General features: G+C 42.7%; 1 protein-coding gene and 1 pseudogene across 1 annotated transcript in view; one reads left to right on the top strand and one right to left on the bottom strand.

The window, feature by feature from the left end:
• Positions 1 to 5,934, top strand: part of LOC103592020 — a 43,748-nt pseudogene extending 37,814 nt beyond the window's left edge.
• Positions 1 to 14,046, bottom strand: part of PRKCE (protein kinase C, epsilon) — a gene marked incomplete at its 3' end in the record, with an annotated part of 314,978 nt that overhangs the window by 120,012 nt on the left and 180,920 nt on the right. The gene's annotated exons all lie outside the window — the stretch shown is intronic.

Below are 14,046 nucleotides of genomic sequence, written 5' to 3'. Positions count from 1 at the left end.
CCCAGTCCTCGAGCGGGACCGGCACCGGGTTCGCAGCCCTCGGTGCTGCGCCCGCTCTTTGCTCAGCCAGTGAGCGGCCGGTCTGTGTGTGGGCTCCGAACCCTCGGCGGGAGCGCCACCGCGCTCCCAAGCGGCGCACTGTAGCAGTGCGCCACCGGGCCGGCCCCTTCATTTTTCTTTATAAATCACCCAGTTTCAGGTATTTTGTTATAAGCAACAGAAATGGACTAATACAGAAAATTGGTACCAGAAGGAGGGTATAAGCAAAATAAATGGACTAATACACTCATACTCTGAGATCAAGGGTAATCACTTAGTTGAATTCCTATGGCTTAACTAGATGTACCAAATGAAAGAAGTTGGAGATGGTGTTCCTGCTGCCTGAAGACCTGCAGAACAAAAACCTACTTATGAAATGAATACCTAATGCCACTTACTCACGGGCAGAAATGATTTTCAAAAAATCAGAACATGACAGTTAAACAGAGTGATTTGAGTACTGGAAATATAAACAGTACCCTAATTAACTTGCCATCGTCTCATTCCTGGTACATATGGCAGCTTTAGTTGAACCTAGAAAGAGGGTAAAGTCTGAACTACATTTAAAATTGAGATTAGTCAGTTTGCAAGCTTCCAGGAAATCAGCAATTTTCAGACTGCAAAAGTTACATACAGTGTAGGGAAGAGTAGGAGTAGTAAAGTTTTAGTAAGTCTTTAGCACTGCCTGCCCAGATCTTTACCAGTCCTTACTGTTAATTCTGTGTCATGAACAGATCTCTTCCCACGATTTTTATGCAATTCTTTCTAGGTTCACTCTAAAATTCTAAACTCTCGCTTAGAAGACTTAGAGACAGTTTCTGCCATTTCCTCAAGATTATTAGCAATTTATAGTAAAACAGGCCTCCTGGTGTGGCGTTCTCCCCACCTTCTGTGAAATGTCTCTGGAAGTCCTAAACCAGTGGCTCTCAACCCTCTCAACCCTCCCCCGTTGGCTCCCAGGTCCCACCCACAGGGATTCTGTTTCAATTGAACTAGGGTGAGGCTGGGAGGTGGTATGCTTCTAAAGTAGCCCAAGTGATTCTAACCTGAAGTCAGGGTAGACAACATTGTCTTATGGTATTCAAAGCACGTCTGTCCTCCAATTACTAGTGTGTAACTAAATTGCAGTCTAATTGCAGTTCACCTTCACAATCCCTGCTTCCCACCGGTCTCCTCTTTCACATTAATCCTCTCCCTGGAATACCCCTAGATCCCCAGTTCTACCAGCTAAAATCCTAGTCATCCTTCTAGGTCCAGTTTGGTTCAATCTGTTAACATTCACTAGGCACCTACCCTAAGCCAGACACTGTGTTTGGCTCTGGGAATACAAAGAGGCACGAGACATAGGTCCTGCCCCTCAGGGAACTTCCAGCCATGGTTAATAGACATATTGACTGAGTTAAGAAATCAAAATTGTCTAAGATATTCACTCAAATCAAACATCCTAGCCTCGGTCGGTAAAAATGGCAATTCCAGAAATGGTGAGCTAGGAGGTACTCAGTTTCCCTGGGTTCAGGTTTCAAGACACACCTCTGGGTTTCAAGCTACTCCCCAAGGTCTCAGGCCCCTCCTCTAGGCCCTCAGCCAGGGGAAAGTTACTGTTGCTTGTTGGACCTATTTTGGGCACCAACAGGGGAAATTGAGACCTCAGGGGGCTTGCTTATACAAACCCAATGGCGGGACATGCTCAGTACAGAGGGTCATATAACCCTGGTAGCTGAGCATGCCCAGTGGAGGGGGGTTTATCCTTTGAATGGCCTTCCACTAGGGGTGCTAAAGAGCACAGAATGTTCTTGAATATGTCTGGTACATGTAATAGGATTTGCCCAGTGACATGCTCTGAAAAGAGACCAACTGAGCATGTGCAAGACTATGTTACATAATTGGGAACCACCCCCTTAATTGAATATTCATTAGATAGTGAAACTATAAAAGCTGAATCCCAACAGAAGGCGGGGCAGTTGCTCACTCTCCTAGAGCCAGCACACACTCTGCCTGTGAAGTGTGTATTTCTTCCTTTTTGTACCAAACTTACTTTCAACAAGTTGTTTCTCACTTTCCTGGGGCCAACCTGCACTTCCCAGCTGAGGTGTGTGTGCTTTCTTTTGTATCACACTTACTTTCAGCAAGCGGCTGCTCACTTTCTTGAGCCAGCCTGCACTCTGTACTGAACTTTAAGTGTCTATTTCTTTTATGTTAAACTTGGTGTGGGCCCTCTCAGTCTCTTGCGGCTGCTCACTTTCTTGAGCCAGCCTGCACTCTGTACTGAACTTTAAGTGTCTATTTCTTACTTTTATGTTAAACTTGGTGTGGGCCCTCTCAGTCTCTTGAGCTATGCCACATTCTCTCTATCAAGTCTGTATCTCTTACTTGTTACATTAAATCTATTCTCACTTTTAGCTGTGACTCTGCTCTTCAATTCTTTCCTGTGGCTGAGTCAAGAACCTGGTAAGAGGACAGGGTAAGTTGAGTCCAGCTACCAGGCCTCCCCAGACCCTTCCTCTGGCGTCAGCAGCACAGGCCCACAAGCATAGCAGCCTAAAAGCACAACCAAAGTCAATTCCAGGAGAGGAGAAGTAAATCTAGGATGCCGTGGAGACCCCACAAGAACCCCAACAGAACAGACTGCGGTGTGAGCCCAGATTTCCTCCTCCTAGATCAGCAGAAATGAGCCATGGAGGGAACTAGAAGCGAGCCCTGTACCGCAGTGAGGAGCCTCCTATGTGCCTGAACCCTAATGTCAATACTATCACCTTTATTTCTGGAATAAATGACAGGAAAAGTAAGAGGAAAAATACCTCAAAGGATATTAGCCAGAGCAGGCTTCTGGAAGAGGAAAGCTGAGCCAATCCAGAGATCTAACTTAGACTCTGGGAGCAAAGATTTTTTTTTTAAGTAACTTGAACCAATACTGCAGCCAGAAAAACATGTTCAGTAGAGACAGGACAGGCCTAGGTTGAGGTTTATTTAGCAACAGTATTTTGGAACGTTAATATGGGGACCTGAAACTCTGATAGGTCAAGTGCAGTCCTGAAAAGAAAGTGGCGGTGAATGGACAGCTGGTTTACAAGCTCTCCAGAAAGACTGCTCTCTCAGAGGGAAGGCGTGAGAATGGTGGAGAGATGGTAGAACACAGGGGAAAGACTGATGGTAAACTTGAAGAGAATAAGAAAGGCTTAGCACATTATGTGTCATGTGCTTTTCTAAAGGCTTCCTGTTCTATGCACTCATTTAATCCTCAAAATTAGCCTATTAGTGATTATTATCTTTATTTTGCAAATGAAAAAACTGAAGCACCAAGAAGTGTAACTTGTCCACAATTGCACAGCTACTTATAGCAGAGGTGGGATTTAAACTCAGGCCATGTTCTTACCACCATGCTAAACAGCCTTTTAACACATTTGGAATGCCAACGGGCCAGACACATTGCACTTAAAACATTTTCTGCATGTGTACTAAAAGCCAGGAACTGTGTTGGCACTTCAAATGTTGTTTAGTAAGATCTGGTTCCTAACTTGAAGACGTTCACAGGAGCTACAGCATAAAGTAGAAAAACTCAAAGTAAATCCTCATTTAAAAAAAATCACAATCACCTATTTCTGTCATTTCCCTGTTTGGAGTTGGTAGAGGTGCTCTGTTTTATCACTAAAAAGTATGGTTAAGCCTACAAGCTTGATGTAATGGAACAAGACCGTTAATCACAAGGAAATATCTGGAAAAAGTATGTCTGTGTGTGTGAGTGTATTTGTGAGGGAAGCTACCACGATGCCTTCATTTCATGTTACTAAATATTTAACACTATATCACCAAGGACCGTGGCAAGTATAGGGAGACATTTGGGAGGCAGGAGCATTTTGGGGTCAGATCATTTTTTGAGCTTCCTCTGAAACCAGTTCATTTTAAGTTCAGACATCACTTGGGAGCTAACAGTAGTTTGAACTTTTGGCCCATGAGATATCCTGCCCAATGTAAGTAAACACGCAGTGGGGACAAACAGTTTTTATACAACTCTTCAACGTACAATGATAAGATCTGGGGAAACTTTTTTTTTTTTCTAATTCAGATTTCTTTATTCAAATGTCACCCTCAGAAAATTCCCCATCCCACTTTGCCAAGACCTGACATTCGCTCGCTTGTCTGGGAACTTCAATAATTTGGTATTTGCTGCCAGTATGTTTTTTTTTTCCTTTTTGTCTTTTTTTCGTGACCGGCAACGGATCGCAACCCTCATCAGTTCAGGAAGATAGCCAGTCAGTAGATGCAACTATAGAGCATATTTTCAACATCGTAGGAGCATTTGATATTCTACAGTTTGGGTACAATTCAGAAAGAAAAAAGTCTCTTCTTCTATTAATGACCAACCACTCTGTGCCAAATTTATTTGGAATGGCATGAGATAAAGCAGAACTATTTTGTGAACAATACACCATTTTGCACCAGATGAAGAAACTGAGGCCCAGAGAAGTTTAATAATTTGCCTAAAGATCACATCTAAGGACTCACAGACATGAATTATTTACTCCTCCAGATAGGTTCTCACCCTGATGAAAGCAGAAGCAAATTCCAGTTTAAAACAATAGAAACCTTATTGGGTAGTACAACCAGAATTGGAGATGTGATTGTTCTTGGAATGATAATCCAGTTAAAAAAGGGAGACTGAGGCCCAGAGAAGTTTAATAATTTGCCTAAAGATCACATCTAAGGACTCACAGACATGAATTATTTACTCCTCCAGATAGGTTCTCACCCTGATGAAAGCAGAAGCAAATTCCAGTTTAAAACAATAGAAACCTTATTGGGTAGTACAACCAGAATTGGAGATGTGATTGTTCTTGGAATGATAATCCAGTTAAAAGAGGGAAACTTTTTTCTGGAAGATTCTACTGGAATGGTGCAACTGGATCTTAGTAAAATTCAGATCCATAGTGGTTTATACACAGAGGTGTGCTTTGTCCTAGCAGAAGGTTGGATTGAATATCAAGTGTTTCACACTAATGCCTTTGGATTTCCACCCACTGAGCCGTCTAGTATAATAGGGCATACCATGAAAATGTTAATTTTTTGGAGGGTCTTCTAATTAGTTTATGAAGACTTCTGCAAAACTAAAACAACTAGAAGATGAGAATGAAGATGCCACGTTTGTGTTTTTATTTGATGTTTGGTTTGGACCAGGTAGAAATATTAGGAAAACGTCACACAATGTTTTCTGGTTTTTCATCAGCACCTCCAACCTGCCCTCTTATTCTGTGTGGTAATTTTCATCTGCACCATATGGAAAAAATCAAGTCCAAGCATATGTGAATACCCAAACATTCACCAAAGTTATGTTGAATTTTGCTACCATAGTTGTTTTGTGTCTGTACCTGGTCCAGAAGATTGTGAATTTGGTTCCATCTTACCAAGGCCACCACTTGCTGAAAGTTTCACTAATGAATTCAGATAAAGGGTACCATTTTCAATTTTTACTACTAATACTTGCAGAATTCAGTAGTATACATGAGAAATTATTGTCTTTGGAGACGACTTAGTGAATAAAATGTGCACAAACTGTGTGTGTTTTCCTAGTAGTAATTTGGATATTACCACCCACTTTGTAAAGACTACCTTATCCCGAGGATATCAGACACTCTACCTCTTTACGTCTGCCCAGAATACTGGGCTATGCTTTGAGGGTATATCCCATGCCTGATCTACTTGTCATCGCAGACAAATACAGTCCTTTTCACTATGACCAATACCAAAGGCCTCTGCACTTGGCTGTTTTCCAAGAAGTGGATTTTCAGTCAAAGATTTTTTCTTTGCAAGAACATGGTAAAAGATAGCAAACTTCAAGGCTTTTAAGATTCTTAAAGACCACCTGCAGAAACAAAATTCATCAATTTTCTGCTTAATTTTATATTTTATGTAATTCATACATTAAGTTACAATAAAATTACAGTAAATTAAAAAAAAAAAAAAAGACTCTCCTCTGGGTGTGTTCACATTTCTCCTGTCAGAAACATCCTCAAGCGTCCACCTAGCTGCAGCATCCTCATTAGTTCAAGTCCTGCCTCCTGCAGAGACCTTCCCTGGCCACCTCCGCCTAGAGGGGATGCTTCCCTTCCTGTTTTAAACTGACTGTCCACGCCCCTTAGTGTGCACTTACCATGTCCTGCCTTGTCTGGTTACCTAGGTTCTTATGCAACCATATTCCTTCTTTTCTAGGATGGACAGGTGAGTGCCTGCTCTCCCTCTCACTCTACCTCATCCCATTCCCTGTAATTCCCTCTGTTCCAGCGTGGCTGGCCTCCTCATCACTTCTTAGAAATGCCAGGCACACTCCTGCCTCAGGGCCTCTGCCCTGACTGCTCTCACTCTACCTCATCCCATTCCCTGTAATTCCCTCTGTTCCAGCGTGGCTGGCCTCCTCATCGCTTCTTAGAAATGCCAGGCACACTCCTGCCTCAGGGCCTCTGCCTGGAACCTGCTCCCCCATACCTGAATGGCTCACTCCTTCACTTCCTTCATGGCCTTGCTCAAATAAATTACCGTAATTTATCAGAGACTACCCTAGATGACAACAAACACAGAGAAACAAACACCCTTTCTTAGCACTTTCACTGTCCTGCTTTGTTGATCTCATTTCTCATCACCACCTGACATCACAGATATTTTAATCTGTTTATTGCCTTTCTCTCCTTCCTTGAATACAAGCTCTGTGAGGACAGGGTTTTCAGCTGTTTTGTTCACTGCTGATCTCCCACATTTAGGACATTTATGCATGTAGTTGACACATGATAAACAGGTGTTGAATAAATGAATATCTCTGTTACAGCTCTTTTGCCTACATAGCATTAAGCTATGTATATGTGTGTATGTGTGTAGAGACATTTACTATTTATCATACATATAAAGCACACACACGTAGTACATATACAGAAATTGATATTTACCTTATCATCTACCATATATATGTGGCATATACCATACACACACACACATTCTACTATATAGATGTGTGTATGTATATGGTAAATACTCAACAGATATTTGTTATGAATAACAATATTATTCTCTCCTTGGGCTCAGACTTCGATTGGTTTTTCATTTTGCACACTCCTTCCCCAGGGCTGGGAGGGTACCCCCTGGACTGAAGGGAGGAGGTAAGGGGTAGGAGCAGAGCAGGCAGAGACTGGGAAGGACAGAGTGTTCTGTTGTCACACTGTCTCCAACATTACAATCTCACAGCCAGGTGAGGCCCACATTCACAAGAGAACTATAGGCTTACCTGTTTGATACCTGTTCAAGGATGACTTCCTGGCTGGTAAGCTCTTAGAAGTCCAGGGGAAAATTTTCAAGTTAGCTTCAGCCCAAAGGGAGTCTCAACGTGGGGTGTAGGCCAGCTATGGCCCTTGTCCACATAGGAGGTCTGGACCTTGTCCTTGGTAAGAAAGGAGATCAGGTCCTGAGGACCACAGGGAAGGCTCTGTGTTTTCAGCCCAGCTTCAGTTCTGATGTTTCCATAGTATCAAACCCTGAAGCGTGGTCTTGTGAGCTGAGATGGGGCAGGCCTCCTGGTGTGTGGGGGCCTGGGACAGCTTGCTGATGGAAGCTGTGAACACTGCCTGAGACCAGGGTCACCCTGACTTTTCTGAGCCAGAATAATGGAGACTCTGTCTGAGGAAAGAATGTGGGTGAGACCTTCAGCTCCAGAAGTACAAGCTGTGTGATTACAGGCTGCTTTTGAGAATGGACACTAGGTCAAATCCAGATTTGTGGCCCTCTTCCCAGAACCAAGATCTGCAGAGACCACACATAGTAGGGCTATTATGTGGTCCCTCTAAGGTATAGGCAGAATATACCAATAAGCGAGCGGTCTCCAAAGTTGCCAGTCTCAGAACATACCATCTGTAATGAATCAAGCTCTTTTTGAGTCTGATATGTGCATGGCACTATGCTGGAAATAATATTCTAATCTTCCCAACAACTCTCCATGGTAGGTCAGAGCAGTTAATTCGCCAAAGAAGCCCCTGTGATTGGGCAGCAGAGCCCAGACTAGAGACCTGGTCTGGGTTCTGTCCAGCATTCCAGTCTACATCGTATAAGCCCACAGCCCCAGAGTGCTCCCCAGGCTATGGGAGGTGTAGGTAACAGCAACTGAGTTGTTGTGGGGTCCCTCCAGATATGGGAAGGAGGTCTGTGCAAAGGAAGCAGCACCAGAACATGTATTCTGGTATTTCTTGAGTTTTGATGAATTGGTGGCTAGAAATCTATATACAATGTTTTCAAAATTGAGTGTTGGAATGGAAGATACTCTGAGTTCAAGCACAAGCACACAGCCCCCTCCTTAAGAGAGCAGGGGGGAAGCCCTGATAATTGCCATTATTTATTGAATGCTTACTATGGGCCTGGTGCCATTGGGTAAGTGCTTTACCCCAGCTACTTCTTTAATCCTCATTATGATCCTAGCAGGGAGGTTGTAGGCTCCTATGGGGTAGGTGAGAGACCCCATCTAAGAATCACATAGAAGTGAGTGCCTCAAAAATCTGCAACATACTTTACAAGCAACATTAAAGTATAAGTACTGAGGTTCTGAACTCTCATAGACCACAGTCGTGGCTCTTGGGAAGCCCTAAGACACCCTTTATTTCAGAGCAAAATTTCTTTTTTTTAAAATGGATTACTTTATTTATTAGTATGTCATTCTAAATATTACATAAGTACAGCCCATATACTAGCGAATCAAATATTGTTCCAGTAAGAGGTTCAAGAGTACATTTAGGGCTATTTTAAGAAATGTCAATACTTTGGCTTCCATTATTGCATCAGATGAAAAAAAATCAACTCAAAGAATAGTTTTCATCTCCTGCTACGATTAACAACAAAACCAAGTAGAAAACACAGAGTGTATTAAAAGATACTCGAGTACTTTTTGAAGGACATAATTTTGTTCTCTTCACTTCCATAGACAGTCATACAAATTACTCAGCAATCTAATATGAGAAGTGGTTCTTCACCTATATTAGGAACTCAGTAAATATTGGTAGAATAAATAAACTATCTATGGATATGGATCTACTACTTCAATTTGTGCTTTTTTTGAAGTTTTGCTTGTTTTTTTTAAGGTAAGAACAATAGTAAACATACTTAAGTTCTCATTTTGTTCAGAATGTAACCCTACAGAACAGTGATTATTACAAACACCACCCATCATGGCTAATAATCAAATTAATGTGAATTTTAAATCTAGTAAGAAAAATCATATCATGTTATAGGACTAATTCTAACCTAATAATTTATTGGGCTTCAATCACTTGTTATATAGTCAAGAAAAGGGGGCTGGGACTTCTGGGTTTGTGTAATTTCAGCTATCAATGAATTCCTATATTTGGGGCCTCACTCCCCCTCACCCCAATATACACACATTTAAAAACATCGCTAAAAATAGTAGCTGTAACATGTCAGCACGTCTTCGCCCTCTTGATAATTCAGCAGAGCAAAATTTCTAATAACCCAGAGTGTTGCTTGCCATCTCCAGCATGGTTTGGGCTAAGTCCTCACCTGATGATGTTGGGCTGGGCCGTCTGCCTAGACTTGGTGCCCATTTCTAGTACATTAATGCCAGATTTAGGGCACTCTGGCCAGTGCCCTCTGAGACTTCATGCTGGCCTCACCTGATGATGTTGGGCTGGGCCGTCTGCCTAGACTTGGTGCCCATTTCTAGTACATTAACGCCAGATTTAGGGCACTCTGGCCAGTGCCCTCTGAGACTTCATGCTGGCCCTCTCTAAACTGAAACATATGCCTTCAGGCTGGTGAAGTGTCAAGCTCAAGGCTCACGCTGGTGCCCCCTCAGGTTGTTCCTCCCATCAGAAATGACCCCTTTCTCCTCTGAGTCATCAGTGCAAATCCTACAGGCTCCAGCAGAAATGCCACTTCCCATGCCCAGATGGCCCTGACTCTCCAGCCATCTTGGAACTCCTCCAGCAGCTCAGCATCTGATTCTGGCAAATCTTGCCCTGCTTACTCCATTTCATATACACACATCTTGAATATAAGGCTCATAGCACATGGATGTTTTCCAAATCCCGATAGGCCTAGGACAGTGCCTAGGGCATCACTTGTTGATTGATTTCAAAGTCAACTCTCTCCAATATCAGGTGGCTCTGCCACTATCAGGCAGCATTTCTGAAAGGGTAGTCAACAATCCCCTTGCATTAAAAAATGCAAATCCCTGAGCCCTACTGAACCAGGATCTCCAGGGGTGGGACCTATAATTTGCCATTTAACCAGCTCCCTGGGAGAACCCATATACACTAGTGTTTGAGAACCCTGTCACGTGGCTACCTAACCCCACTTTTGTCCCCCAAATGATGTGATGTGTTGTCATTGCTGTTGATGAAGATGATATGCCTAAGTCCATAACTAACGTTTAGTTCACATTTTCTCCCCTCTAATCCTCCCAGAAATGACTGATCTTTGTAAATACTACCTATTGATTTCTCGCCATTGCATCATAAGTGGAGGCCATCTGATCCACGCTTCTATACTTTTCACTCTCACAGGTGAAAATGGGCCTTTCTCTTCCAACTGGATGGCTCCAGTTCTAAAAATGAAACCTTGACCTTTAGAAGGAGCACTGATGATAGCTACTTCAATCCATACTTTCCTGTTTCCAGTACAAGATGAATTCTTGGCAAAGAGCTCTTTTCTCACAGCTGAAAACACTGGCAGGCTACAGATTTGGAAGTTGCAGGGAAACATGAAATTTTTTGATATTTCAAAAAGCACACACCTTGGAAGAGAAACTTTACCCATGACTAATTAGAGTCATTCTTAATAATAAAATTATGAAGAGGATTAAAATGCTTCATCTCTTTCTCTCAGCCTCCCGATTAGGATCTTCTAGGGTTACAGGGCTTTTATAAATCACTTCTTGTTCTAGCCAATCTGACTCCAAGCATCAACATATGATCATTGCCTGGGCATTTTTTAGCCTAGCCAATAAAAACTCCCAAGTCATCCTAGAACTTTCTGAGATGACTGGGATGCAAGAAAAATACATGGTAGCCTTTAACAAATTGTACAACTGGAGGCAAACAGGGGGAAGGTTCTGGAATGCCGGGGGTGAAGAAGTGGCCTAACCATAATTAAGGGCAAGTCCTGCCAGCAAACTCATGCCCATTTTAAGAGAGGGATGGTGGTTTTCTCAGGCATAAGCCGGGTATTGGGGTCCATTTTGTAATCAAAGGCTACCCTTTCCCTCTCCCCAGAATGAACACTGTCAGGAAGAGGAGGGGCACAGGCGTGAGCCTAGGAAGACCTCTTCATGAATCATGGGCCCTCAAGCAAGTCCTCTCACTGATTTCTGCCTATTTCCTCTTCTGTCAAAGAAAAATACACCAGCAGCCTTTCTGTCTCACAGGTACCGTGAACAAAAAGTAAGAAGGTAACGTACAAAGGACTCTGTAAAGCAGTTTAAAAGTTGCATGTGTGGTACATGCTGGGCACTGAGCTAAACGTCATGTCACTGAATTCTCATGGAAGCCCTTTGAGGGAAGCATTATTATTTCTACTTTGTAGAGGAGGAAATCAAGGTTCAGTGGCATTCTCAATATTTGCTGGAAGTTAAAAAAAAAATTAAACACAAAATAATAGGTCTTTGAAGACTAAATGCCCATTCAAAATGAGATACCCTGTTCTTAAGGAGCTACGAGATGAGTTTGTCTAAGGCAGAAGGAGTTTAAAAAAAAACATATTTGCATTCTCTCCCATGCTAACTGCAATCAGTAGGGGTTGTGAGGAGCATGTGATATGTTCAGGATTCTATAGTCTTGTGTTGAGAGAGGGCAAACGATGGATTAGCAGCAAGACAGCAGCTACTGAATCAGTTGATTTTAATTCCAGAAATGATTCCTGATGGGTGTAATCACACTGGCTTTCACTACATTTACTGCCGCAGGATGGGTTTATTGAGCACATGCTCTGGGTAAGTGGGTTTTTCCTAAACACACACACATACAGAGGAAGGGTATGAAGGGGTAGAAAAGTTGTGTCTGCCTTTGGATGCTTACAGTTGGTTTGGGGAGATAAGAGGTTTGTGCATATATGTCTACACATCTATTCATATTGTATAAATACATGCTGAATGACAAGTGAGAAAAGTAATTAACAAATGCTTGAGGGATTCAGATGAATGGAAGGGTTTATGGAAGAGGCGCGTGTGAGAGGAGAGGTGGGAGGTCCTCTCCTCCCGCTTCATAATCAGAAGTGGGGCTAGATCGTCTTAGGCAAAGGGAACAGGCAGGAATTCACACGCGAGAGTTTCCAGAAAGCAGGCAGTTTGAGGCCCAGTGAAGGAACAAGAAGAGATTGGCATGCTATTTTACAGCCCAGGAAAGGTGCCCAAAGTCTCAGAATAGAATGGTGAAAGCAGGCAAGCTCTTCTGGTCTATTTGTAAAATTCCTTCCATGAGTGATTCATTTCAAATAAAAATGACAATGGCTATCCCACTATAATCTGTTGCTCCAGTTACTATCCAAAATAGTATTTAAGGGAAGCTCATTTAAATACTCATTCCTACTCCCATGAAGCTACTTACATCATTCACAAGGCAGTTATTTAAAAATAGGATGCCCTACAGGTAATGAATGATATATACAGGACTGTGTAAGACACACAGCTCAGAGACATTCCCAGCAATCATAAAAGGAAACACAAAATGAAAACTACTTTCAGGGAGAAAAAATATCCTTGTTCCATGGATGACAAATGGCAAGGATCCTAGAGTTTAGGGCTCAGGAAGACAGGAACGCCTGCGCATCCCGCAGGACTAGGAGAAACAAACAGTGCGTTGGGAGGGGAAAAGGGGCAAAGTTATGGAAGTGGAGAATTCCTTTCAGATGCGACATAATTACAATTTGCTACAGAAAAGTGTCACTATAGCAGCAACCCTGGGAGACATTAATTTCAGAGATCCTAAAGGTAGCAAGCTTTACATCTCATGCATAAGATGCACTAGCCTTTAACTGGGGAGAAGATTCAGCAACTCAAAATCCCCAGGGTGGGTGAATGGTTGAAACAGCCATGTGGTTTGGATAATTGTGTTTTCTGTCCCTCTGCTCTCTCCCACTGCCATGAAGTATTCTGGGATGGCAGGAAAAGCTTAAGTTTGGCTATGGAGCTAGGAAAGCCCTCCAGAGAGTCCCATTGTGGACATGGACATTAGGCAGAGAGGGTTCTTATGTCTCTTGTACTAAGAAAATAAGCTTGTATTTCAGCAAGTCTGCTGTAAGTCTTCCTGAGTCTATCTACATCTGGGATGTTCTCCAGCACTGTCTTCTCCATGTGCAAGGAGGATGTCTAGAATGTTGTCTGTGTTCTTAGACAACAGAGAATGCAGTGGCAATGCTGTACCCCAGGATGCGGGGAGCTCAGAGAGCGGTCAGCTCCATCACCCAGCAATTTTGCAAGTGAGGGCTTTTCAACACTCCCTGATGGGAAGTAGCTTAACTTCCTAATGGGTTTCCCAAATCTCCTAGCCATGTTTTGTGGGTGGATTTTCCTCCGTACGTCACAGAGAGGGCGTTTAGGTAAAAGTACAGTGTGGGAAACATTTGTTCAGATATGCAGTTTGGGAAGGGGGTCATTATTCATAGAGGCTTCTATTGCGAGGACCCCAGGTAATCACCATTTGGACTATCCTGGTAATCATTGCCTCGTTATTCTTTATAGTTTCATCCCCGGTGTATTTAACTCTAAACAATGATTTAGTTTTGTCTGTTTGGGGACTTTACATCGTGGAATAATGCTGCATGTATCTCTCTGGGCCTGGCTACTTTACTTCTACATTCATCCCCCTTTTTATTCACCAGCTCTTATGGCTCAGTTCTCTGTTCTTAAGGGGTCTCACTTTCTCTTTCAAAATTGCCCTTAAAACATCCCTCAAACGTTTTCCCTAAAACATCACGACACAGCAAATAAACTGATTCATTCTGTTCCCTTCAATGCAAATTGTCTGCCACATT

The sequence above is a fragment of the Galeopterus variegatus genome, unplaced genomic scaffold, assembly GCF_000696425.1.
Source record: "Galeopterus variegatus unplaced genomic scaffold, G_variegatus-3.0.2 Scaffold1073, whole genome shotgun sequence".
NCBI lineage: Eukaryota > Metazoa > Chordata > Mammalia > Dermoptera > Cynocephalidae > Galeopterus > Galeopterus variegatus.
This window is presented reverse-complemented; position numbering and strand designations above follow the sequence as displayed.